Source organism: Cherax quadricarinatus, chromosome 9 (genome assembly GCF_038502225.1).
Source record: "Cherax quadricarinatus isolate ZL_2023a chromosome 9, ASM3850222v1, whole genome shotgun sequence".
Lineage (NCBI taxonomy): Eukaryota > Metazoa > Arthropoda > Malacostraca > Decapoda > Parastacidae > Cherax > Cherax quadricarinatus.
In genome coordinates this window covers 54,265,109-54,292,235 of record NC_091300.1, presented here as the reverse complement: position 1 = coordinate 54,292,235, position 27,127 = coordinate 54,265,109, and the positions used below count along the sequence as shown (strand labels likewise).

Genomic DNA, 27,127 nt, shown 5'->3' with positions numbered 1-27,127 from the left:
TCCACCTACATTCGCCTTTGTCTTCTTTTCATTTACCACCTCTCTATATTCATGTAGCCTCTCACTTTTCCCTGCCCCCTTGGGAAGCTCCGGCTGTTCATGTCTGTTCTTTCCAATTGCCGTGCATGAAAGCCCAACTATCTATGGTGGCTTCCCACTCTTTTTCTTCAACACTTTCGCTCTCATTCTAATGCTATCGCAGTGTACACCAATGGTTCTAAGTCTTCTGATGGCGTTGGATTCGCAGCAGTGCTTCTGGACATTGTCGTGCAAGGGTATTTATTACCCTCGGATAGCATTTTTATGGCTGAATTGTATGTCATTCTTGTAGCACTTATCCATATTGCATCTATGCCTGTGTCACCATTTGTGGTCGTTTCAGACTCCCTTAGCGCTTTACAGGCTATGTGGAAATTTGATACACCTCGCCCCCTAGTTCTTCGTATCCAACTTTGGTTACTTCGTATCTCTAGCAAACACATGTTAACGTAAAGGGCAATGAACAGGCAGACACTGCTGTGCGATCAGCAGTACATGACCTACCAGTTTCATATAGAGGTGTTCTATTCACGGCCTATTTTGCTGTAGTTGCTACCCATCTTTGCACGTGTTGGCAACAACGTTGGTCTGATCTGCTCCATAACAAACTTCATTCTGTTAAGCCAGTATAGATTTCTGGCTGTTTTCTTGTCATTAGTGTCGAGGTTGGGAGACTTCTCCCTCCCATCTTCGCATTGGCCACATTCGTCTTACTCACGGGTATCTCATGGAGAGACGTCCTATTTCTCTCTGTGAGAATTGCCAAGTTTCAGTATCTGTTAGCCACATTCTGTTGGACTGCCCACTCTATCAGCGAGCAAGCAGAATTTACCTTCAATGTCGTCTCCACTCTGCTGCCCTTTCCTTACCTTCCCTTCTTGGTGATGGACCCTCCTTTAATCCAGACTCTCTCATTGCCCTTACCATCTTAATCTCTAGCTACACTCTACCCCTGCACTATCCACTGCCCCGCTACACTTCATAACCTAATAATCATCCCTTTTCCTCTTACTACCCATTACCCATACATCCTTCCCTGCCCTGCTGCGCTGTATAACCCTTGTGGTTTAGAGCTTCTTTCTGATTATAATAATAATCTCCACTAGGTTAATAAAAGTGTAATAAACTCTATATGAGTTTCCTGGGCGCAGCTAATAAGCAGATCAGAGGTGAATGTTAATCCATAGTTGTCCATAAGCCAGAAGGCTCATGGGATGCAGTTATTCTCATAATTATTTTAAGGTATTTTCGGAAATCTCAGGTAGAACAAATTGTTGAACATTAGACTGAATGACTCACGAAATCGTAATGACACGATTGCAAACAAACCATATTGTGACTAGAGTTCGTCACGGCCACGCTGGCGGGAGATTCGTCTGTAAAAACTTGCATTTGTTGTCACAGTTGTGCCTATACTAACCTTCCTATGGTGTTTAAATATACCTAGTTGGACGAATCTTGTTGTAACCATCTGGCCCAGTGGCTAGCGTGTCGGCCTGGAGTTTTATGACTCTGATCGCGGGTTCTATCCCTACCCATGGTATGATTTATTAGACTGAACTGTTATGGAGGATATTAAAAAAATGGACTCAACACCTTTTCATTTACGGTCATTCTTTGATTCATATGATAATGGTACACAATACCGATACGCAGATATGTAAGACATGTGTTAATGTTAAGAATCTATTCTTCTAGTGAGCTCCAATTCCTCACACATCAGCGTATTTATTTAGCACTATAACAGACTTGCTTCTCAAGCTTCAGCATCACGTTGCCTGCGACTGTGAAGCTGAAAACGTCTGAGCACTTCAAAATATTACTCCAAAGTTGATGGTCTGATGACATCATCTTTAGTTCTCCACTGTCTCTATGTTTGTCACCTCTGTCTTAGACTGATGAAGACTACACAGTAAGCGAAGCATCGTAATAAAGATATCTGTTACACGCGTCTTACTTGACTGTCTTTGACACAGCTGATCCATCAACTTCTTATTCTCTAATGCACAGAGAATTGCAGAAGACATCAGAAATTTTAATGAAATAACAAAATAGGATACGGATCCTTTGCCGGTTATTGATAACCTTAACAAATGTGATAACTCGTCTCTTAGTTTCTGAACTAGACATAACTCAGTTTCTTTATTCCAGTGATTTTCAACCTTTTCTCAGTGATGTCATCCTCAAGTCACAGTTCTTATTCTGTGGCAACCACTAGCTAAATTTCTATAAGAACCGCTTCCCAAGAGTACTTAGACTCGGCAAAGACGATGCAAAAGATTCGGCAGACGATGCAACATCCCTCCCTTGAAAAGCAGGTGTGTCACTAGTACGTTAAGAGACAATACAATAAGACTGTTCAACTGCTTCCCAGCATACATAAGGGGGATTACCAATAGACCCCTAGCTGTCTACAAGCACCTAAAGTCGGTACCTGACCAGCCAGGCTGTGGCTCGTACGTTGGATTGCGTGCAGCCAGCAGTAACAGCCTGGTTGATCAGGCTCTGATCCACCATGAGGCCTGGTCACAGACCGGGCCGCGGTGGCGTTGACCCCCGGAACTCTCTCCAGGTAAACTCCAGGTAATAATAAATAATAATAATAGTTATAATAACAATATCATAGGTAGTATGTTGGTAGACAGCAACTACACAGGGAGGTACTACCGTCCTGCCGAAGGAGTGTGAAACAGAAGCCTGCAGTTGTTTTGGATGATGCTAGGATTGCAGGTACGTCTTGCTACTTCTACTTACACTTAGGTCACAATACACATGCATGTACAAGCATACATATACTAACCCCTCTCGGTTTTCTTTTATTTTTTCCTAGTACCTTGTTCTTGTTTATTTCTGCTTATCTCCATGGGGATGTGGAACAGAATTCTTCCTCCGTAAGCTATGCATATCCTAGGAGGCGAATAAAATGCCGAGAGCAAAGGGCTAGTAACCCCTTCTCCTGTATAAACGACTATAAACAATAAAAAGAAAAACTTTATACAAATGAAATGTTTGAATGTGCGTGGTCGTAGTGCAGATGATAAGAAAGAAATGATTGATAGTGTTACGAATGAAAAGAAATTGGATGTCCTGGCCCTAAGCAAAACAAAGTTGAAGTGGTTAGGTAAGTTTCAGTGGGGAAAAACAAATGGGATTAAGTCAGGAGTATCTGAGAGAGTTAGAGCAAAGGAAGAGGTAGCAATAATGTTGAAGGATCAACTTTGGAGAGAGAAGAGGGAATATAAATGTATAAATTCAAGGCTTATGTGGATTAAAATAAGAGTCGGATGCAAGAAGTAGGTCATAATAAGTGTGTATGTACCTGGAAAAGAGAGGAGTGTAGATTAGAGAGAGATTTTGGGAGATGTTAAGAAAGAGTGTAGGAACTTTTGAGCCAAGTGGGAGAGTAATTGAGGTATGGGACCTAAATGCTAAAGTAGGAGAAACGTTTAGAGAGAGTGTAGTAGAGAAGTTTGGGGTGCCAGGTGTAAATGATTAAGTGGAACATTTGCTTGAACTTAGTATAGAAAGTGGTTTTGTTATAGCTAACACATATGTTTAGGAAAAGAGGATAAATAAGTATACAAGATATGACATAGGGCGTAATGACAGTAGTTTGTTGGACTACGTATTGGTATATAAAGACAAAAGACTGTTGGGTAGACTTCAGGATGTGCTTGATTATAGAGGGGCCACAAATACATCAGATCACTTTTTAGTTGTAGCTACAGTGAGAGTAAAATGTAGATGGGATACAAGGAAATGCAAGCAGCAAGTAAGAGAGAGGTGAAGCTTTATAAACTAAAGGAGGAGGCAGTTAGGGGAAAATTTACATAACTGTTGGAGGATAGATGGGCTAATGTGAGTATAGGCAATAGGGTAGATGATGTAAGGAGTGTTCAGCAGAAGTTTGTGGTTACAGGACAGTGGGTGTGCGAGGGAAGAAGAGCAATTGGTGGAATGATGATGTAAAGAGAGTAGTAAGAAAGAAAAAGTTAGCATGTGAGAGATTTTTCCAAAGTAGATGTGATGCAAGGAGCGAGAAGTATATGGAGAGAAAAAGAGAGGTTAAGAGAGTGGTGAAGCAATGTAAAAAGAGAGCAAATGAGAGAGTGAGTGAGATGTTGTCAACAAATTTTGTTGAAAATAAGAAAAAGTTTTGTAGTGAGATTAATAAGTTGAGAAAGCCTAGGGAAAGAATGGATTTGTTAGTTAAAAATAGGAGAGGAAAGCTATTAAACGGAGAGTTAGAGGTATTGGGAAGAAAAATGGAATATTTTGAGGAATTGTTAAATGTTGATGAAGATAGGGAAGCTGTGATTTCGTGTATAGGGCAAGGAGGAATAACAACTTATAGGAGTGAGGAAGAACCAGTGTTGAGTGCGACGGAAGTGTGTGGGGATGTGAGTAGCATGAAAGGGTTACGGTAAAGCAGCTGGGACTGATGGGATAAAGATAGAAATGTTAAAAGCAGGTGGGGATATAGTTTTGGACTGGTTGGTGCTTTCATTTAATAAATGTGTGGAAAAGAGTAAGGTACCTACGGATTATCGGAGAGCATGCTTAGTTCCTATGTATAAGGGCAAAGGGGATAAAAGAGAGTGAAAAAATTACTTGGGAATAAATCTGTTGAGTATACCTGGTAAAGTGTATGGTAGAGTTATTATTGAAAGAATTAAGAGTAAGACAGAGAGCAGGATAACAGACGAACAAAGAGGCTTTAGGAAGAGTAGGGGGTGTGTAGACCAGGTGTTTACAGTGAAACAGATAGGTGAACAGTATTTAGATAAGGGAAAAGAGGTTTTTGTGGTATTTAAGGATTTGGAAAAGGCGTATGACAGGGTGAATAGGGGGGCAATATGACAGATGTTGCAAATGTATAGAATAGTAGGTAGGTTATTGAAAGCATTGACGAATCTTTACGAGGATAGTGAGGCTCAGGTTAGAGTATATAAGCGAGAGGGAGAATATTTCCAAGTAAAAGTAGGCCTTCGACACGGATGTGTGATGTCACCATGGTTGTTCATTATATTTATTGATGGAGATGTAAAAGAAGTGAATGCTCGGGTGATGGCAAGAGGTGTGCGGTTAAAAGATAAAGAATATAACACAAAGTGGGAGTTGTCACAGTTGCTCTTTGCTGATGACACTGCTTTTGGGAGATTCTGAAGAGTTGCAGAGGTTGGTGGATGAGTTTGGTAAGAACATAAGAACATAAGAATGTAGGAACACTGCAGAAGGCCTACTGGCCCATACGAGGCAGGTCCTTATCAAAACGACATCTACCTAAAGCTACTCAAGAAATAACTCCCGTACCCCTTGACACCAATCAAACCCAGCCCCTCCCACTCATATATTTGTCCAGTCTCTTCTTAAAGCTACCCAAGGTCCTAGCCTCTATCACCCCACTGGGAAGACTGTTCCATGCATCTACAACTCTGTTAGAAAACCAGTACTTACCTATGTCCTTTCTAAATCTAAATTTATCCAACTTAAATCCATTATTTCTGGTTCTTACCTGGTTCGACACCCTCAGTACTTTATTAATGTCTCCCTTGTTTATGCCCGTCATCCACTTATACACTTCAATGATATCTCCCCTCATTCTACGCCTCTCCAGAGAGTGGAGATTTAAGGCTTTAAGTCTATCTTCATACGGGAGGTTCCTTACACAGTAAATCATTTTAGTCATTCTTCTCTGTATGTTCTCTAATGAGTCTATGTCCATCCTGTAGTAAGGAGACCAAAACTGAGCAGCACAATCCAAATGAGGCCTCACTAGTGATGTATAGAGCTGTAAAATAACTTTTGGACTTCTGTTACTTATACTTCTTGAGATAAATCCAAGTAATCTGTTGGCCTTGTTGCGCACACTGAGGCACTGCTGTCTTGGCTTTAGATTTCTGCTTACCATGACTCCCAAGTCTTTTTCACATTCTGTTTGACCAAGCTCTACTTCACCTAGATTATAGCTTCGAGGGTTATTTTCATTACCAAGGCAAGTACCTTACACTTATCCACATTAAACTTCATCTGCCATTTCTCAGACCAAGACATTAATTTGTTCAAATCGTCCTGGAGTTCATTGATATCCTCCTCAGAGTGAATTATACGGCCTATCTTTGTATCATCAGCAAACTTACTCATGTCACTAGTAATCCCTTCATCAAGGTCATTAATGTAAATTATGAACAAGAGAGGGCCTAAAACTGATCCTTGTGGAACGCCACTAGTGACTAATCCCCATTCAGATTTCACTCCATTAATGGTAACTCTCTGCTTTCTATTGGTAAGCCATGCCTCAATCCATGCTAGAACTTTACCTCCTATACCATGAGCTGCCACTTTTCTTAAGAGTCTCTTGTGAGGTACTCTGTCGAAGGCTTTACTAAAATCCAAATAAACAATATCATATTCCTTATCACTGTCAACTGCCTCAAATGTTCTATTGAAGAACGTCAGTAAGTTTGTCAGGCAGGAACGACCTCTCGTGAAGCCATGCTGAGATTCATTTATCAAGTTATGCTCTTCAAGGTGACTTCTGATAATGTCAGCTATAATTGATTCTAATAACTTGCCCACTATAGATGTCAGGCTTATTGGACGGTAATTTGAAGGAGTGGACTTATCCCCTGATTTGAATATAGGAACCACATTAGCCATCTTCCACATCTCTGGCACAACACTGGTAAGGATGGACGCATTGAATACACTCGTTAATGGCTGACTAAGCTCCATCTTGCATTCCTTAAGTACCCTTGAAAACAACTCATCGGGTCCCGGGGACTTATTTTGTTTCAGTTTGTCTATCTGTTTAATAACCATGTCCATCGTGACAGTAATATTAGTTAACTTAAATTCATCAGGAACTAAATAATTGTTAATTACTGGAATCTCATTTACATCTTCCTGTGTAAAAACTGACAAAAAATAGTCATTAAATAAGGAACACATTTCCAGTTCATTATCCGTCAGCTGTCCATTCCCAGATTTCAGAGGTCCTACTTTTTCCTTAAAAGTGAATACAGGAAAGAGAAAGGTGATGAGGATAACAAATAAATTAAGTAATGGAAGATTGGATATCAGATACGAGGGAGAGGGTATGGAGGAGGTGAATGTGTTCAAATATTTGGGAGTGAACGTGTCAGCAGATGGTTCTATGAAAGATGAGGTAAATCATAGAAGTGATGAGGGGAAAAAGTGAGTGTTGAACTGAGGAGTCTCTGGAGACAAAGAATTTTATCCATGAAAGCAAACAGGAGAATGGGTGTGAGGCATGGGTGGTGAATGTTGCAACAAGGAGAAGGCTAGAGGCGCTGGAGATTTGCATGTCTGAGGGCAATGTGTGGTGCGAATATAATATAGAGAATCCATAGTTTGGAGAAAAGGAGGAGGCGTGGGATTGAGGAGGGGTTATAGGGATGGTTTGGACATGTAGAGAGAATGTAACGAAATGGAATGACTTCGAGAGTGAAGGCGGGGCTGGGGTCGGTCTAGGAAAGGTTGGAAGGAGGAGGTAAAGGAGGTTTCGGACTTCCAGGAAGCGTGCGTGAGCGTGTTAGATAGGAGCAAATAAAGACAAATGGTTTTTAAGACATAAAGTGCTGTTGGAGTGTAAGGTAACATTTATGAAGGGTTTCAGGGAAACCGGCAGGCCGGACTTAAGCCCTGAAGATGGGAAGTATAATGTCTACACTGAAGGAGGGATGTTAATATTGTAGTTTTATAACTGTAGTGTAAAGTACCCCTCTGGCAGGACACTTATGGAGTGAATGATAATGAAAGTCTTTTTCGGGCCACCCTGCCTTGGTGGGCCACCCTGCCTTGGTGGGCCACCCTGCCTTGGTGGGCCACCCTGCCTTGGTGGGCCACCCTGCCTTGGTAGGCCACCCTGCCTTGGTGGGCCACCCTGCCTTGGTGGGCCACCCTGCCTTGGTGGGCCACCCTGCCTTGGTGGGCCACCCTGCCTTGGTGGGCCACCCTGCCTTGGTGGGCCACCCTGCCTTGGTGGGCCACCCTGCCTTGGTAGGCCACCCTGCCTTGGTGGGGAACGGCTGATGAGTTAATAAAAAAATTAAATAAATATTATTATTATTATTATTATTCATATAAACATACAAGCTCATTAAACACACACACACATAAAATATAAAATACACCAGGCTGTTAGTGTAAGTATTACACAAGCATAATAGATCACAATAAAATAAACAAAACAAACATAAACTAACTTGTCTACTGTAACTTATTTAGTCAGATATTTGAGCTCGCTGTGATTGGCAGATTTTGATATTAGATGGATGTTTGTGAACACAGAAAATGTTAATTAACACAATATGTGGAAAACAGAACGAGAATTACAACAGCTTTTTTTTTATCGTAATTTGCGGATATTTATTCTCGGTTTCTATCCAAAATTCCTCCAGAGAAACATCCTTAAGCTTCAATGTCAGACTTCCATCATTACTTGCTTCAATCAGTTCCTCTTCTTCTGTGAGACTGAGCTTCGATGGGCCTCATACTGATGATATAAATGTGTTTCTTAACAAATAATAGTCTTCCCTAAATAAGTTTGGGAAATAGTACTGATATATTTCTGCAAGTACTTCAAGATGATAAAAAATCAATGGCATTATCTCCTTATTCTTTGTTGCAGCAACATGCGGGAACATATTCTTGTTACCTTCCTTCCCTTCGACAGCCCAAGTTCTTAATTTATCTCAGATCAATAATTTTGCATGTTGGAATTAACTTTGCTTAAATGTTCAAAGATATCCAGTAAGTAGTGTAATTTTTTAGACTGTCATCTGCAAGCAACACAGAAAACTTCTTCTTGCTGCTCAAGGGTAAAAAAACAGTATGCAACTCATCCTTGAGTTCATACACTCGTCACAACACTTTGCCTCTGGGCAGCCATCTTGCCTCCGTCTGCAGAATATTCACATTGTTTGCCAAACAGTCGTGATTTAATTGGTCTACTTTCTATACTATATCTGCTGACATATTATGTATCCGTCTGTTAATAGTATTACTGAGATTGGAATCTTTTTAGCTTCTTTTTCTGCTTCACTCCCAATCATCACTTTTACTAAGGTGTTGTAAACATGGAGAATAAGTGTCTCTGACCTACTTCTGTATGAGGCTTCATATTTTTAGCGAGTAATTCTGCTACTAAGTTTCTGGCCTCTTGAGCTTCATAAGAAATTTTGACTGTTTTAGAAAATCTCAGACTCTGTTGTCTTCACTCATTTAACAATCTCTCAAAGTATGATCGAGGTTTGTTAGATGATTATGTTTCATAGTGAAATGTCTCATAATTTTCTGGTTGTGATGGCTTCATTGTTCAGTTTATCACCACAAATAACACATTCTGACGTAGGATTAACTTCATCATCACATCAAGTAAATCCCAGATCTAAATATCTGACCAAATATAAACAACTTTTCCTTCTAATCACATCAGTTTTACCAGAAATGGGAAATGTTCTTTCTTTCTCACTCATATTTCAACTTTTGTCTTCCTTATCGTTCTCACTACAATAATCTTCATGTCTTCTTGATTACAAATTTGTCTATGATAAATTAAAGAGCAACATACTGTTTAAAACATCTGAGGATACAGTAGAATATTATAATATAATACACTTTATCTTAACATTAATTATATATTTACTATTGGACTATAATTATCATTCAATGACATCACTTTGAAAAAATTATAGCAACTCTCCTGCAGTATTTAATTATACAACAAATAAAAAAAATAATAGCAATATCGCGGCACTCCTGTAGTGCCCCTATGGTACCTGTGGAAAATTAAATTTACCTGGATGTAACTCATCAGATATATACCAGTAAATGGTAACAAAGATAATTATTTTTTTATCAAAGTTACAGAGACAAGTAGGAATTTTAGGACACCTAGGTCACAAAAAATGTCCCCCATCGATACCTACTACTGTCATATCCACAAGTCACTCTTGACCTATATTAATTTCAAATGAAATATACATTACCATCAATTATGGTAAACATTAATTTAAATATGTGGACTGTATGTTAAAATTAATAAATGATTGCATATACACATTTATGTAACAGAAGGAGAATTTATAATAATAACACTCACCAATTTGTCAGGAGATTACTGTGTGTCATACCCCCCCCCTGCCTAAATTTATGAAGAAAATACTGGCCAGAATTTCAACACAAATAGACAACTTAGCTGGGGTTCTGAAGCTGTCCTGTCCATCTGGTTAATGCCTAGGTTATGCAGGACTGCAAATCCAACAATTTCGGCTCCTATTTTTAGGGGTTTTAAGCTCAATATAACCCCTAGAGCGACGAAAATTTATGCACAATACATTAGCGTGCCTGTACCACATGTAACACATTAAAAAACAACGGCGTCTTTTCCCCAGCGACGCTCACCCATCGCTGGCTCTTTATTTATTTACAAATTAATGTTTATTACCTACAATATAGGCCATCAATTTACATATAAAATACTGTATCTCCGGAAAATATATACAGTATTTTCCACAGTACCCCTGCGGCACCCCCTGAGGCACCTCTGCTGTACCCCTGCGGCACCCCTGCGGCACCACATGCGTCACCCCTGCGGTACTGTCATTACACCTTGATTGTAAAGAATACGTTGTTTTAGGACCTACATACAATATTGTTAAATGCCAAACGGACTTATAACTTCTTGTGTCACATAAGACTGTGTATGATACTGAAATATTACAAATTTATCGTATTTTATATCTATTATGAATCCTTTTTGGAAGACCATATTTATTCTCTTTAATTTTAGAGACTGCAATCTGGTGTGACCCTGAAAAAGAAGGAAACACATTCACCATCATTCATTCAATAACTTGCCAGAATTATGTCGGCATCAGGCGACAAGTTATGACTTGATAATACTCCAAGTGGAACATAATTGACCCGAAAAATTTCTATTATTTATCAAAATAATTTACCTAGATTTTATCATTTCTAATAACTTGTCTTCTTTGCCTTGGTCAAGGTAAGTTTCCTGAGACCAGGAAAATTATGAGAAGCATTTAGCAACAGTAAACTTTTATCGTAACTTTGTACCCAACTTATCTGATGACATTTTGCCTTTCTGAGGATTTTAAAAAGACTATTAGAAGCCGGTTGTTCGCTTTAATATAACTCTGAAACATTTTAAACCAGCTGATGGTAATTTTTTCTAATCTTTCAATACTGAAATTGATTCACGAAATCGTAATGACACGATTGCAAACAAACCATACCACGGGCGGGTTGAACCCGCGGTCAGAGAGTCTCAAAACTCCAGACCGTCGCGTTAGCCACTGGCTAGTTGGTCTAGTGGCTAAAGCGACGGTCTGGAGTTTTGAGACTCTCTGACCGCGGGTTCAATCCCGCCCGTGGTATGGTCTGAAACTGATGTATTTAACAAGCAATGATTAAGTGATGTAAAAACAATATTAACTACCTTGTGATGTAATATATAATCTGATAAGGAAAATCACCATTCAAACAATGAAATACAAACTTTATACATATAAACGTAAGGTAATAAGTGGTAGGTGACCGTCAAGCGTGATGCATCACAATGACTTGTGTTACTGATACTGGGTAAGATTATTGGTTATCTCCTCGACCCTCCCGGTTAACTTTCATTACCTTTCTCTGGTAGATGAGACTGAACTGGCACAGACTGTGCTGTTGTCTCATACACATTATAAAGTTAACTAGGAGAGGAGCTGAGAAGACACTCACTACAGAACGTTGCGTTCGCTTCTTCTTCATTCCTATCAACATCACAGGTCAGTTTCTTTAATTTAGCATTAAAAAATCATTGTGAATTCAATATATATATATATACATATATATATATATATATATATATATATATATATATATATATATATATATATATATATATATATATATATATATATATATATATATCATCACTCGAGCCATCACTGTCTTGCCAGAGGCGAGCTTACACTACAGTTATAAAACTGCAACATTAACACCCCTCCTTCAGAGTGCTGGCACTTTACTTCCCATCTCCAGGAATCTAGTCCGACCTGCGGTTTCCTTGAATCCTTTCATAAATGTTACTTTGCCTACATTCCAACAGCACGTCAAGTCCTAAAAACCATTTGTCTCCATTCACTCCTAACACACTCACACACGCTTGCTGGAAGACCAAGCCCCTCGCACAAAAAAAACCTTCTTTACCCACTCCCTCCAACCATTCTGAGGCCGATCCCTACCCCGCCTTCCCTCCACTGAAGATTTATACACTCATAAAGTTATTCTATTTTGTTCCAGCCTTTCTACATGCCCAAACCATCTCAGTAACCCCTTTTCAGCCCTCTGGATAATAGTTTTGGTAATTCCACACCTCCTCCTATTCTCCAAACTATAGACTCTCTGCATTATATTCACACCACACATTGCCCTCAAACATGACAACTCTACTGCCTCCAGCCTTCTCCTTGTTGCATCATTCACAACCCATGCCTCGTGCCCAACAAGAGCGTTGGTATAACTATACTCTCATACATTCCCCTCTTTGCTTTCATCGATAAAATTCTTTGTCTCCATAGACTCCTCAGTGCACCACTCACCTTTCTCGCCTCGTTAATTCTATGATTCACCTCATCCTTCACAGACCCATCTGCTGACACGTACATTCCCAAATATCTGAATACATTCAAATCCTCCATACTCACGTTCTCCAATCTGATATCCCTTCTTCCATTAACTAATTTTTTTGTTAACCTCATCACTTTACTCTTTCCTACATTCACTTTTAATTTCCTTCTTTTACATACCTTACCAAACTCAACAACCAACAACTGCAACTTTCTCTTCAGGATCCCCCAAAAGCACAGTGTCATCAGCAAAGAGCAAATGTGACAGCTCCCACTTTGTGTTAGATTCTTTATCTTTTAACCCCACACCTCTTGCCAACACACGAGCATTCACTTCTCTTACAGCTCCATTTGTAAATATATTGAACAACCACTGTGACATCACACATCCCTGTCTAAGGTACTTTTTCTGGGAAAGAATCTCCCTCTCGCCTACATACTCTAACCTGAGCCTTACTATCCTCGTAAAAACTTTTCACTGCTTTCAATAACCTACTTCCTATCCCATTCATTTGCAACATCTGCCACATTGCCTCCTTATCCACCCTGTCTTAGGCGTTTTCCAAATCCAAAAATGTCACAAATACCTCTTTACTCTTATCGAAATGCTGTTCACCTATATGCTTCACTTCAAACATTAGGTCTACACACCCTGTACCTTTCCTAAAGCCTCTTTGTTCATCTGCTATCCTGCTCTCCGTCTTACTCTTAATTCTTTCAATAATTACTCTACCATACACTTTACCATGTATACCAGGTATACTATAATTTTTACACTCTCTGTTGCCTCCTTTGCCTTTATTCAAAGGAACTATGCATGCTCTCTGCCAATCCCTAGCTACCTTACCCTCTTCCATACATTTATTAAATAAAAACACTAACCACTCCAAAACTATATCCCCAACTGCCTTTACATTTCTATCTTTATCCCATCAATCCCAGCTGCCTTACCCCCCCCCTTTCATTCTACCCACTGCCTCACGAGCTTCCCCCACACTCACAACTGGTTCTTCTTCACTCCTATAATATGTTATTCCTCCTTACCCTATACACGAAATTACAGCATCCCTTTCTTCATCAACATTATACAATTCCTCAAAATATTCCCTCTAACTCTCCATTTAAAAACTCTCCTGTCCTACTTTTAACTAACAAATCCATTCTTTCCCTAGGCTTTCTCAACTTATTAATGTCACTCCAAATTTTTTTCTTATTTTCAACAAAATTTGTTGATAACATCTCACCCGCTCTCTCATTTGCTCACTACTCTCTTAACCCTTCTTTTTCTTTCCACATACTTCTCCCTCCTTGCATCACTTCTACTTTGTAAAAACCTTTCATATGCTAACTTTTTCTCTCTTACTACTCTCTTTACATCATCATTCCAATCCCTCTTCTTCCCTCCCGCACCCACTTTCCTGTAACCACAAACTTCTGCTGAACACTCTAATACTATATCTTATCCCATACATCTTCTACTCCATTGCTTATACTCTCACTAGCTCATCTGTCCTCCAACAATTGTTTATATCTTACCCTAACAGCCTCCTCCTTTTGTTTATGAACCTTTACTTTTCTCTTACTTCCTGTTTCCATTATCCTTGTATCCCATCTATCTTTTACTCTCAGTGTAGCTACAACTGAAGAGTGATCTGATATATCTGTGGCACCTCTATAAACATGTACATCCTGATGTCTACTCAACAGTCTCTTTTCTACCAATACGTAGTCCAACAAACTAATGTCATGTAACATATGGGAATCTTTATTGGAGAAACATTTCGCCACACAGTGCCTTCATCAGTCCAATGCAAAGTAGAAAGGGTAAGGAGAGGAGGAGTTTGAGGTAATCAGTCACCCAGCCTGGAGTCGATGTGTTCAGTCCATCACTCTTGTGAGTGATGGACTGAACACATCTAGGTGTCTTCACAACACACCAACGCTGAGGTTTGAAGCGGATCCGAAAGTGCATTCTGAAGATGTCGCACAGAGTCCAGCAATCCCAAGTTATGTAAACAAATTTAGTACATTGAAAACAAAAATTACCCCAACACTAATTAAACTTAATGAATAATAACCTGGCAGTAACAAGCTTTAGAAATTAAATATTAAACACAAATAACAAGGTTTATATGGAATAATAGTTTCACTCTATTAAAACCATAACATTAACAGACGTTTATCTAAACTCTTGATTTAGGAAGCAATGTTTTAACAATCAAAACTACGCTTGAGAGTTTTGGAAGAATTCAAGCCTTTCTAAGATGATGGATGAGGGTTCAACAAGTGTCATCATAGGTAACCTGGGTTCAACAAGGGTCATCATAGGGAACCTGGGTTAAACAAGGGTCATCATAGGGAACCTGGGTTCAACAAGGGTCATCATAGGGAACCTGGGTTCAACAAGGGTCATCATAGGGAACCTGGGTTCAACAAGGGTCATCATAGGGAACCTGGGTTCAACAAGGGTCATCATAGGGAATCTGGGTTCAACAAATGTCATCTTAGGGAACCTAGGTTCAACAAGTGCCATCATAGTGATCCTGGGTTCAACAAGTGTCATCATAGCAATCACCGGTTATTCAACATGCAAGTTATACTTTTGTATCAATCAAATCACATATTACTCGGTTAAATAATTTCCAGTAGTTCTTTCATTTGATAGCCAAATCACCGACCCACTGATCAGATCCGACTGGGTCCGAGCCCTTGACTGGTCAAAAGGATTCGTTGGACAATAAAGCAGACTGTAAACAGATGGGGTTTTAGGCACCCTTATCAAATACAAACAATAAATATAAAGCAGGAAAGTACACCGGTAAGCTGTCCTAATATACAAGTACAGTTAGAAATAGAAATACAAATAGCTAGAGCTTCACTTTAAGGAGGTTATTAATAGAGTATTCAAGAAGTTACTAGTAGAATTACAGTAAATCAACCATTCAAATCATTATGAAGCTCTGTGTAGTCTGCAGCCAATCAAACAAACGGGCTCCCACATGGATAAATTGCCATTTTTGTGAAAATTGGTGTCACGCCCCTTGTGCAGATATCCAAGAACTAGCTACAAGCAGTATTAAATCAGGGATGTGTTTTTGGGTATGCCCAAATAAGATAAATCTGTGGACTAAAATCACATTGGTATTAAAAGAGGATAACATCAAAGCAGCCTTCATAGACAACCTGGAAGCATTCTATAACAGATGGGAAAATAAAAAGTCTGGGCTGGATAGTATCGCCCTTGATGCTGGCCATGTAGTTAGAAACTGTAAGCCTGGAGGTGCTGCCCCGGTAGTCAGTAAATGTGGGGCTGATAGTGCTGTCCTGGGAGACAGTAATGGTGAAGCTGGAGGTGCTGTCCTGGGAGACAGAAAATGTACGCAGGAGGGGATGCATATAAATGACCCCGAGGGAGACAGGAGCTGTAGTGAGGAAACAAGTGTAGTCAAAGACAAGATAAAACCAATATTACAAACTAGTAATACCACAGGAGATAGCAAACAAGGGGACTCCACTAGCATTATTGAGGATACATTACCAAAAACTACTGGCGAGACCTCCATTGTTAGTGCTAGTGAGGATAGGAAAGACGCAGGTAAACATGCATCAACAGGGAATACAGTCACAAAAACCCAAGGCAAACGGAAACCAAGCCTGTGCACATGCTATGAACTTGATATCTGCAGGCCTGGGAAATCTGGAAAAGCAGATGGGACCTGCAACTTTGACCACCCTAGAAAATGCCGTGCCCATATGACAACAGGAAAATGCAAACTCCCTTCCTGTAAGCTTTTTCGCCCTGAAATGTGTCCCTCTTCAGTACAGGAAAGACTCTGCTATAACTTAAATTGCCAGGCACACCATCTAAAGGGGACAAAAAGATACAAAACATCCAGACCATGGGAAAACCTGGGTAGCCTCAGCCACTCAAGTGGGAGAGGTTTTTTAGTGCCAGGAAGAAAAAAAAAACTGGCAGGAAATGGCAGAAATCCTACACCAAATCCAGTCATTGCTGGAGTGGAACCAGAGTCGATGGTCTCCACTCCAAACCAACTGATACAGATACTAATGCCGGAAAAAAAGTCCCCCCAGTACCACCAATACCACCAGTCCGAAGACATTCTTTTTTGCAAATATACAGGGTCTAAAACCAGCAACGAACAACAAAATACCTTTCATCCGTGGACTGCTTGCAGAGGCAAATGCAATGTTCAATGTTCACAGAGACTCACATGAAGGATCACTTGGACAACGAAATATGGATCCCAGGTTACAACCTATGCAGATGCGACAGAGTGAACAAGCAAAAGGGGGGGTTAGCCTGTTTATCGCAGAGTCACTTGTTTGCACAGAACTGCTTAATACCTCAAATGATGTAGTGGAAGTTTTAGCAGTAAAGATCGAGAACCAAAACCTAGTCATTGTGGTAGTCTACAAGCCTCCGGATGCAACGTCCCAGCAATTCCAGGAACAGCTGTTAAAAATTGACCACTGTCTGGAAAATCTGCCAGCTCCTGCCCCCAACATCTTGCTCCTTGGGGATTTCAACTTAAGGCACCTAAAATGGAGGAATATAGCAAATAATGTTGTTGCAGTGATAACTCCAGGAGGCAGCTCTTACGAGAATTCACACACACACGAGCTTTTAAATCTCTGCACAAAATTCAACTTAAACCAGCAAATAATAGAGCCTACTAGACTGGAGAATGCACTAGACCTCATCTTCACTAACAATGATGATCTGATAAGAAATGCCACCATATCAAAAAAATTTACTCAGATCACAAAATAATCGAGGTTCAGACATGTATGCGCGGAGCTCCAGACCGACGTAATGAGATTAGTCATGAGGGAGCCTTCACCAAATTCAACTTCAATAATAAGAACATAAAGTGGGACCAAGTAAACCAAGTCCTAACTGATATAAGCTGGGAAGATAGACTAAGCAACACAGACCCCAACTTATGCCTAGAACAGATTAACTCGGTGGCACTCGTTGTATGCTCAAGGCTTATTCCTTTAAGATAAAGGAGGAGTAGATGTAAAATAGAAAGAGACAGGCGCTCCCTTTACAGACGACGGAAAAGAATAACAGAGCGGCTAAAAGAGGTCAATATATCTGAAATGCGTAGGGAGACACTGGTCAGAGAAATAGCAAGCATCGAACTTAAGCTAAAGGAATCTTATAGGAGTCAGGAATCGCGGGAAGAACTAAAAGCCATAAATCAAATCGAAAGAAACCCGAAGTATTTCTTTTCCTATGCCAAATCAAAGTCGAGAACAACGTCCAGTATTGGGCCCCTACTTAAACAAGATGGGTCCTACACAGATGACAGCAAGGAAATGAGTGAGCTATTCAAGTTCCATTATGACTCAGTTTTTAGCGAGCCGCTAACCAGACTGAGAGTCGAAGATCAAAATGATTTTTTTATGAGAGAGCCACAGAATTTGGTTAACACAAGCCTATCCGATGTTATCCAGACGCCAAAAGACTTCGAACAGGCGATAAATGACATGCCCATGCACTCTGCCCCAGGGCCAGACTCATGGAACTCCGTGTTCATCAAGAACTGCAAGAAGCCCCTATCACGAGCTTTTACCATCCTATGGAGAGGGAGCATGGACACGGGGGTCGTCCCACAGCTACTAAAAGCAACAGACATAGCCCCACTCCACAAAGGAGGCAGTAAAGCAATAGCAAAGAACTACAGACCGATAGCACTAACATCCCATATCATAAAAATCCAAACCAGGGCAACATGGGTTTAGAGCAGGTCGCTCCTGTCTGTCTCAACTATTGGATCACTACGACAAGGTCCTAGATGCACTAGAAGACAAGAAGAATGCAGATGTAATATATACAGACTTTGCAAAAGCCTTCGACAAGTGTGACCATGGCGTAATAGCGCACAAAATGCGTGCTAAAGGAATAACAGGAAAAGTTGGTCGATGGATCTATAATTTTCTCACAAACAGAACACAAAGAGTAGTAGTCAACAGAGTAAAGTCCGAGGCAGCTACGGTGAAAAGCTCTGTTCCACAAGGCACAGTACTCACTCCCATCTTGTTTCTCATTCTCATATCTGGCATAGACAAGGATATCAGCCACAGCACCGTGTCTTCCTTTGCAGATGACACCCGAATCTGCATGACAGTGTCTTCCATTGCAGACACTGCAAGGCTCCAGGCGGACATCAACCAAATCTTTCAATGGGCTGCAGAAAACAATATGAAGTTCAACGATGAGAAATTTCAATTACTCCGATATGGTAGACACGAGGAAATCAAAACTTCATCAGAGTACAAAACAAATTCCGGCCACAAAATAGAGTGAAAAACAAATGTCAAAGACCTGGGAGTGATCATGTCGGAGGATCTCACCGTCAAGGACCATAACATTATATCAATTGCAGCTGCTTGAAAAATGACAGGATGGATAATGAGAACCTTCAAAACTAGGGATGCCAAGCCCATGATGACACTCTTCAGGACACTTGTTCTATCTAGGCTGGAATATTGATGCACACTAACAGCAATTTCACCTTTCAAGGCAGGTGAAATTGCTGACCTAGAAAATGTACAGAGAACCTTCACAGCGAGCATAATGGAGATAAAACACCTCAATTACTGGGAGCGCTGAAAGTTCCTGAACCTGTATTCCCTGGAACGCAGGCGGGAGAGATACCTGATTATATACACCTGGAAAATCCTAGGGGGACTAGTACCGAACTTGCACACGAAAATCACTCACAACGAAAGCAAAAGACTTGGCAGACGATGCAACGTCCCCCCAATGAAAAGCAGGGGTGTCACTAGCACGTTAAGAGACCATACAATAAGTGTCAGGGGCCCGAGACGGCTCAACTGCCTCCCAGCATACATAAGGGGGATTACCAACAGACCCCTGGCTGTCTTCAAGCAGGCACTGGACAAGCTCCTAAAGTCGGTTCCTGACCAGTCGGGCTGTGGCTCGTAAGTTGGTTTGTGTGCAGCCAACAGTAACAGCCTGGTTGATCAGGCTCTGATCCACCAGGAGGCTTGGTCACAGACCGGGCCGCGGGGGCTTTGACCCCCGGAACTCTCTCCAGGTAAACTCCAGGTAATAGTGAACCTGGGTTCAACAAGTGTCATCCAAGGGGATGGGTTCAACAAATGTCATGATATTGAACCTGGGTTCAACAAGTGGCGTCATAGGGAACCTGGGTTCAACAAGTGGCATCATAGGAAACCTGGGTTCAACAAGTGGCGTCATAGGGAACCTGGGTTCAACAAGTGTCATCATAGGGAACTTGGGATCAACAAGTGTCATCATAGGGAACCTGGGTTCAACAAGTGTCATCATAGGGAACCTGGGTTCAACAAGTGTCTTTACAGTGAACCTGGGTTCAACAAGTGTTATAATATTGAACCTGGGTTCAACAAGCGTCATCATAGGGAACCTGGGTTCAACAAGCGTCATCATAGGGAACGTGGGTTCAACAAGTGTCATCATAGTGAACCTGGATTCAACAAGTGTCATCATAGGGAACCTGGGTTCAACAAGTGTCATCATAAGGAACCTGGGTTCAACAAGTGTCATCATAGTGAACCTGGGTTCAACAAGTGTCATCATAGGGAACCTGGGTTCAACAAGTGCCATCATAGTGAACCTGGGTTCAACAAGTGTCATCATAGGGAACCTGGGTTCAACAAGTGTCATCATAGTGAACCTGGATTCAACAAGTGTCATCATAGTGAACCTGGGCTCAACAAGTATCATCATAGTGAACCTGGGTTCAACAAGTGCCATCATAGTGAATCTGGGATCAACAAGTGTCATCATAGTGAACCTGGGTTCAACAAGTGTCATCATAGTGAACCTGGGTTCAACAAGTGTCATCATAGTGAACCTGGGTTCAATAAGTGTCATCATAGTGAACCTGGGATCAACAAGTGTCATCATAGTGAACCTGGGTTCAACAAGTGTCATCATAGTGAACCTGGGTTCAACAAGTGTCATCATAGTGAACCTGGGTTCAATAAGTGTCATCATAGTGAACCTGGGATCAACAAGTGTCATCATAGTGAACCTGGGTTCAACAAGTGTCATCATAGTGAACCTGGGTTCAATAAGTGTCATCATAGTGAACCTGGGATCAACAAGTGTCATCATAGTGAACCTGGGATCAACAAGTGTCATCATAGTGAACCTGGGTTCAACAAGTGTCATCATAGTGAACCTGGGTTCAACAAGTGTCATCATAGTGAACCTGGGTTCAACAAGTGTCATCATAGTGAACCTGGGTTCAACAAGTGTCATCATAGTGAACCTGGGTTCAATAAGTGTCATCATAGTGAACCTGGGATCAACAAGTGTCATCATAGTGAACCTGGGTTCAACAAGTGCCATCATAGTGAACCTGGGTTGGCTGTTGTTGATAAGCTCATTTCTCCCTGGGTGCTCCACCACTCTTCCCCTGATAATCTGCTCTATAACTTGACATACATGTCAGTGACACTGGTCTGTAGGTTAATGCCGCCTATCTGTCTCATTCTGGATAATTGGGACTAATTTGCTGTCTTCCACACCTCAGGCAGTTGCCCCGTATCTAAAGATTAACTGAAGATTGTGGTTAGCGGCACACACAGTCTCTCTGTACCTCTCTCAGGACCCATGGAGAGATGTTATCGTGGCTCATTGCCTTCAATGTATCTAGTTCACCTAGCAGTTTTTCCAACTCCTTCTCGGTTGTGTGCAGTGTGTTCAGAACTTGTTCATGTAATCTTACCACATAGGTTTGCTGAAAGCCTTGCTCTCTCTCTCTCTCTCTCTCTCTCTCTCTCTCTCTCTCTCTCTCTCTCTCTCTCTCTCTCTCTCTCTCTCTCTCTCTCCACTGGGAATACCTCCCTAAATGTTGTGCTGAGGTCGTCACATTTGACTGTTCTTTTGCTCCTAATGTGACTGTAGGGTCAGATTTATTTTTTGATGCTATGTCATTCTAGTACTGCGCTGGACCTCTCTCCTCATTCATGCATATTCCTTTTTGGTTTCTCGGCTCAATTTGTTTTCCTTTGGGTCTTTGCCTTTTATACGTACTTTTCCCTTGCTTTAACACACTTGCCTTTGGCCTCTCCACACCTCCGGATAAACTACGGGTTTACTCTCGTCTTCCCATTGTTTCTGTTGCCCCTTCGGTACGAACTTCTTCTGTTTCCTTCCACTTTATGGTACAGTGTTCTATCATTTCATTTATTGTCTTCCCCTCTAGCTCTCTTTCCCACTGCACCTCATGCAGTAATTGCCTCAAGCCTGTGTAGTCCCCTTTTTTGAAGTTAGGTATCTCCCCTTATTCTCGTTCTGTTTCACTCTCCTCTGTTAACTCAGCAAGGTATTCGAGACTCATGACCATTTGATCAATAGCGCTGAGGGGCCTTTCATGTGTAATATCCCCCATGTCTAAACTGTTCGAGGTGAATACGAGGTCCGGCCTTGCTGGCTCATCATCCTCTTCTTTTTCTCTCTGGTTGTATCCCTAACATGTTGGTGCATGAAGTTTTCTTTTACCGCCTCCTCAAATCTATGTATGGGTTGTGACTCTTTCACTTTGCTGTCTAACTCGTTGTACTTCCTGACCGACTAAAGGCCGAAGAGATATTTCCTAATATCCCTCTGACTCATTTGTGCTTTTAACTTCCAGCTGTGCCCTTTTGTACCTGAGTAATGTGTCTCGGACTCTCCCTGTCGACTCCGTCAATTCCTCTCATTGTTTTGTATATTGCAGTTATATCAACTTCGCTCCTTCTGACCACTAATGATACAAGTTTTACCTGTTCTAGCCTCTTCTCATAGGTCACATCCCTCAGCTTTAGGACTAGTCTCGTTGCATGTGAAGAAACTTAAATATTGGCAAAGGTTTCCAACGAGACTAGTCTTAAAGGTGAGGGGCGTGACCTATGAGTAGAGGCTAGAGGAGATAAAACTTACGGGAAGCCCCGAGGTATATGAAGTTTGTGAAGTCTGTTTAAAGGTGGTAGAAGACAAGACGCGATAAAGAAGGATGAATAGGGTTCATCAAAGATAAAATTAAAAGGTTAAATAGATATGGACCACAGCAGAAAGCAACAGAGACTTGTGTGACGAGGGTGAGGGAAAGACGTGGGAGTTCAAGGAAGGGATGGTTGCCAGTGTGACAAATATAAGAAGGAGCCTCACCATAAAACGTATACCATTTATTTTCTTTCAGTACACAGATCTCTTTCTCTAATTGTCTACTGGGCATGATCAACAATACTAGTGGACACCAAGAGTTAGACAAGACTGGTAGTCATAAGACACTGCAGCCTGACGGTAGTACTCTGCCGGGTTGCAGAATCACTACCACTAACGCCACTGTTGAAGGGTAAGGACCTTGTCCAGCCGGGTTTACACAAAAGAAAGTTTTCATTCATCTATCGCATGTGTAGCAACTTTGGAGATTCTCGCACTTAGGGCAGACAATGGTGGAAAGGTGTACAAGAGACAACAGTAGTAGTATGAGGAGAAAAGTTCATTAGAAAAGAGGGTCTGATAGGGCTGTTGAACCTTCACAAGTTAGCTCTATCAGACCTTCTTATCTAACGAACTTTTCCCCTCACATTCCCCATACCAAGACTTATAAGAAAAATTAGCGAGGTGAAAATTCTAAAAAATTAAAAGTCGTGTATTACAGGAGACAGTATTTCTACTGACTGTCACGACTTAACCAGTCAGACAAATAGAAGAACCATTGATATACACCATATGAAACTTGGTAATTCTACCAACTTTATTACTATATGAAACTTAAAAGACTGGAGGGTCAATGTCCACCTCAAGAGGCGACTGTTGGTTCCCTTAAAAGTTTGTGATCTGTCTCCAGAATGAACTCTTTTTCCCAACAAATAGTATTTAAGTTTAGAAGTTCCCCACACAATGGGTAAACATTCCTTTTCAATAGTGGAGTACTTTTGTTCAGCTGGGAGATGTTTACGACTCAAAAAACATACAGGAAATGGGATTCCATCTTGGTACTGTAATAATACAGTACCCAGTCCGATATTAGAAGCATCAGTTCTTAAACAATAAGGTTCGTTACTGTTTGGGATCTTCAAGATTGGATCTTTAGAGAATATTTGTTTAAAGGCGTTAAAAATATCCCGAGCTTTTTCTGATATTTCTACACGCTTCCTTGCAGACTTTTTAAGGTAATCTGATAATATTCCAGTGAGATCTGTAATGTTAGGTATAAATTTAGTATGGAAATTTATGGAGCCAAGAAAACAAAACATTAGTTTCATAGTTATTGGCAAATTAAAGTCAAGTAACGTCTGAATCTTGTTGAGAAGAGGTTGTAACGAGTTACTAGAAAGAATAAAACCAAGATACTATATCTGCTTATATCCCAGAAAACATTTCTTTGGTTTGGCAATAGGGTCATGTGATCGACGTCTAAGCAAAACTGATGTTAATGTCTGGATATGTTCTTCCCAAGTGGAAGTCATTATATAAATGTTGTCGAAGTAGACTGGAACGTTAGACATATCACTTAAGCAAAAATATATAGGGAAGTACCGCCTCTATGGCTGGAATGGGGACCCTCATCCTCAGAGATGACAATAAACGTACCTCAGGGAAAACTCAAGGTTCTCCCTGGAGCTGTTTGAATATTTTCTTCTCCTACCACCCCCTATATATTTTATATTCTATGTGAACATTTATTAATAAGCAGAATACATTTACAGAAAAAACATAAGCATGAATACAATGGCACAATGTATCAAAGATCATGAATTTCCTCCAGCTCCTCCGAGGCTGGACGCGAGCCAAGTATGCAGCAAGCATTTCCTCTCTGGATGGCTATGCTGAGGTGCTGGAGCATGAAAGTGGCTGCCCTTGGGTCCCTGGTGGTGTCGATGAGTCTGGAACCCAGTTCTTTAAGGAAACGTGTGGCATTTTTTCCCCATGATCTCAAGGTCTCTGATCCCACTGGGACAAATTGATACTGTTGGCTTATGTCCGTGTACTTGCTGATCTTGTACTCCTCCCTGTGGTCAGCACCTCCTCCCTATCGCCCTACACTGTGATGGATATAGGTGTCAGCCAGTGTGGACACAGGTATAATCCCATGCTAAGAGCTTGCCATTCTTCCAAGGATAGATGGTGATCCAGTCGGGGCGATTTGCTGAGTTGTGGGTATTGTTGGCTGCTAGTGATCGGGGCTCCCTCTAGGCTGGGCATCCAGCTGTAGCAAGGGTTCTCTTTATGATGTCGTTGACCTCATTGTGTCTTGCATGCCAGCCCTTGGTTTTGGAACAGTTAAGACCATGTAGACCGTATTGGTCTGCTTGCGCTTTGCCGCAAATACACGTATATTCTGTGTGAATTGGGGCAGCAAGGCGCAGAGCCACTGCAATACGAAGGGTCTTTGGGTCGAGTCGCGTTCCCATTGCCGTTATGGGAACTGTTTGGAGGAAGTCCCCGGAGTGATGTGCGCTCACAGCCTGGAGACGGGCAATCTCCCTTTCTGATGTTGCAGCCCTGAGCATGTTGGCAAGCACATTTTCAGCGATCTGGCCATCCCAGCTTGACTGTTTGTGAGTCAGTGCTGCACTAGAGATTGGTGCTGGAGCAGCAAGAGTCTCCCATTTAGTGATGGCACTGGCATAGCTAGGCTCTTCTATTCCTGCTGAGTCACTGAGGGTATCAGGAAAAATTTGTCTTATCAACTCGTTTGATGCTATGGAAGAGGATAGGAAAGCTGGTAGAGCAATCTGGGAGGATCTGCGTACTCCTAGCCCTCCAAGCCTGACCGGAAGTGAGGCTTGCAACCACTGTCCATCTTCAAGGGAAAGATTCAATACACTCTCTAGCATGGTCTTCAGGAAAGAGTCATATTCCTTGAGTTTTGGACTGCTGAAGGCTGGGGAGTATCTCAGAAAGTAGGTAAGTTTTGGGATTGACAGGCACCTTGTGAGTAGGTAGAAGGCATCGTGTGTGTCAATGTCTTTCATCCTGCTTTCCATCGTCCGGAGGTCTGAGACTTTTTTCTAGGATCAGATCGATGGCATTGGACCCAAGAGGAGCACCGAGGAGAGTGCTATTGGCTGGATCAATGGCTCCTGCTCCTGGGAAAACGGCGCTAATATTCTGGATCATCTGTTGATTGGTAGAAACTATTTCATATTTGGTGGGGTTTAAAGAAAGACCCAGGCTTTCTCCCATGTCTTTAATTTTACTGATGTCCTCTAGGAGAGATTCTGTTGTGCCAGCTAGGGTACCGTCGTCCAAGAACCAGATATTGAGCTCGCTGGAGAGTGCTTCTGTGACTTCCTTGATGACCAAACAAAATAGAAAGGCGGCGAGAGGGTCCCCCTGTTGCACGCCCTCACATGAGTCAATTTAATGGTCCCAAAACAATAGTTTGGAAGTCACACTATAACACGATTCTATGAAGGGATAAAGGGAAGGGAAGTTTCTATAAACTGCTTGGAGAACAGCATCCCTTCTGACTGAGTTGAAAGCGTTGGGAAAGTCCAATTTGACCAAGGCTTTTTCATCGGACATGTTTTTGATATATACTCGTGCTGCGTGGGCAGCTGCTTCACAGCCCTGTTGAACGCCGAAACCGAGCTGAGTTGGTTTCAGCATTGCAGCAGCCTCTTGACTCACCCTTCTTACTGCAGCCTTGGCGACTAGGTGCCGAAGGGTGTTGCCCACTGCAATGGGCCTGATTCCGCCATCCTTTTTCCGGAGGGCACACAATGAGGCACCAAAGAAAAGGGGTCTGATGGCCTCTGGGACACTGCCAGCCAGGCACAGGTTGGAAAATTTGGTGAGTTCAGACAGCAGCCTCTCTGAAACCTCACCAAGTGCTGGATTGAGTATTTGTTTTAAGTGTTGAGGCCTTAAACCGGTGAAACCTCCTGCTAAGCCCTGTGGAAATGACATAGCAGCTTTATGCACATCAGCATCCTGTAAGGTTAGATGTTCTTCGCCTACTGCAATGTCAGGGAGGTCAATGTTGGTACTGGGAGCCCTGGGTGGATGTTTGTCCTTCAGAGCTTGCGCCGTGCTGACGTCCTTCGGAGTGATGATATCCTCACTGGTTATAAGCCTCAGAGCTCCAATAATATTAATCTCTTTTATTTTTTTGCTAATTTGGGCTCTGATTTTTGAGGCGTCGGGTGTCATGTTGTTGGCATTTGCCCGGCGGGTGTTTGTCGCCCTAGGGGGGAGACGGACGAGGTTGTCATCCCTTGGGAATGCATTTATTGCCCTAATATCATGTGTTGCTAGTGACTTGTCCCTCCTTGGTGGGACAGCCAAACAGGCATTGCCAAAAAGCAGCAGGTTGTGCCAGGATCTGTTGTTTGAAGGAGCATCGTTGACTTTCTTCAGAAGGTCAGTGAATTTGCTTGCAGCTTTAGGG

At 41.6% G+C, this 27,127-nt stretch overlaps 1 protein-coding gene across 5 annotated transcripts in view; it reads left to right on the top strand.

Annotated features, from left to right (window-relative positions):
* Window positions 1-11,719: 11,719 nt before the first annotated feature.
* LOC128686044 (UDP-glycosyltransferase UGT5) overlaps window positions 11,720-27,127 on the top strand; it is a 255,734-nt gene continuing 240,326 nt past the window's right edge. For 3 of the 5 annotated variants that reach the window (XM_070083432.1, XM_070083429.1, XM_070083431.1), the window contains exon 1: window positions 11,720-11,858. The gene's annotated coding sequence lies outside the window, so the exon portion shown is untranslated. Of the gene's footprint in view, window positions 11,859-22,924; window positions 23,081-27,127 lie in introns of all 5 variants that reach the window. The other 2 variants (XM_070083430.1, XM_070083433.1) reach the window with 2 other exon arrangements.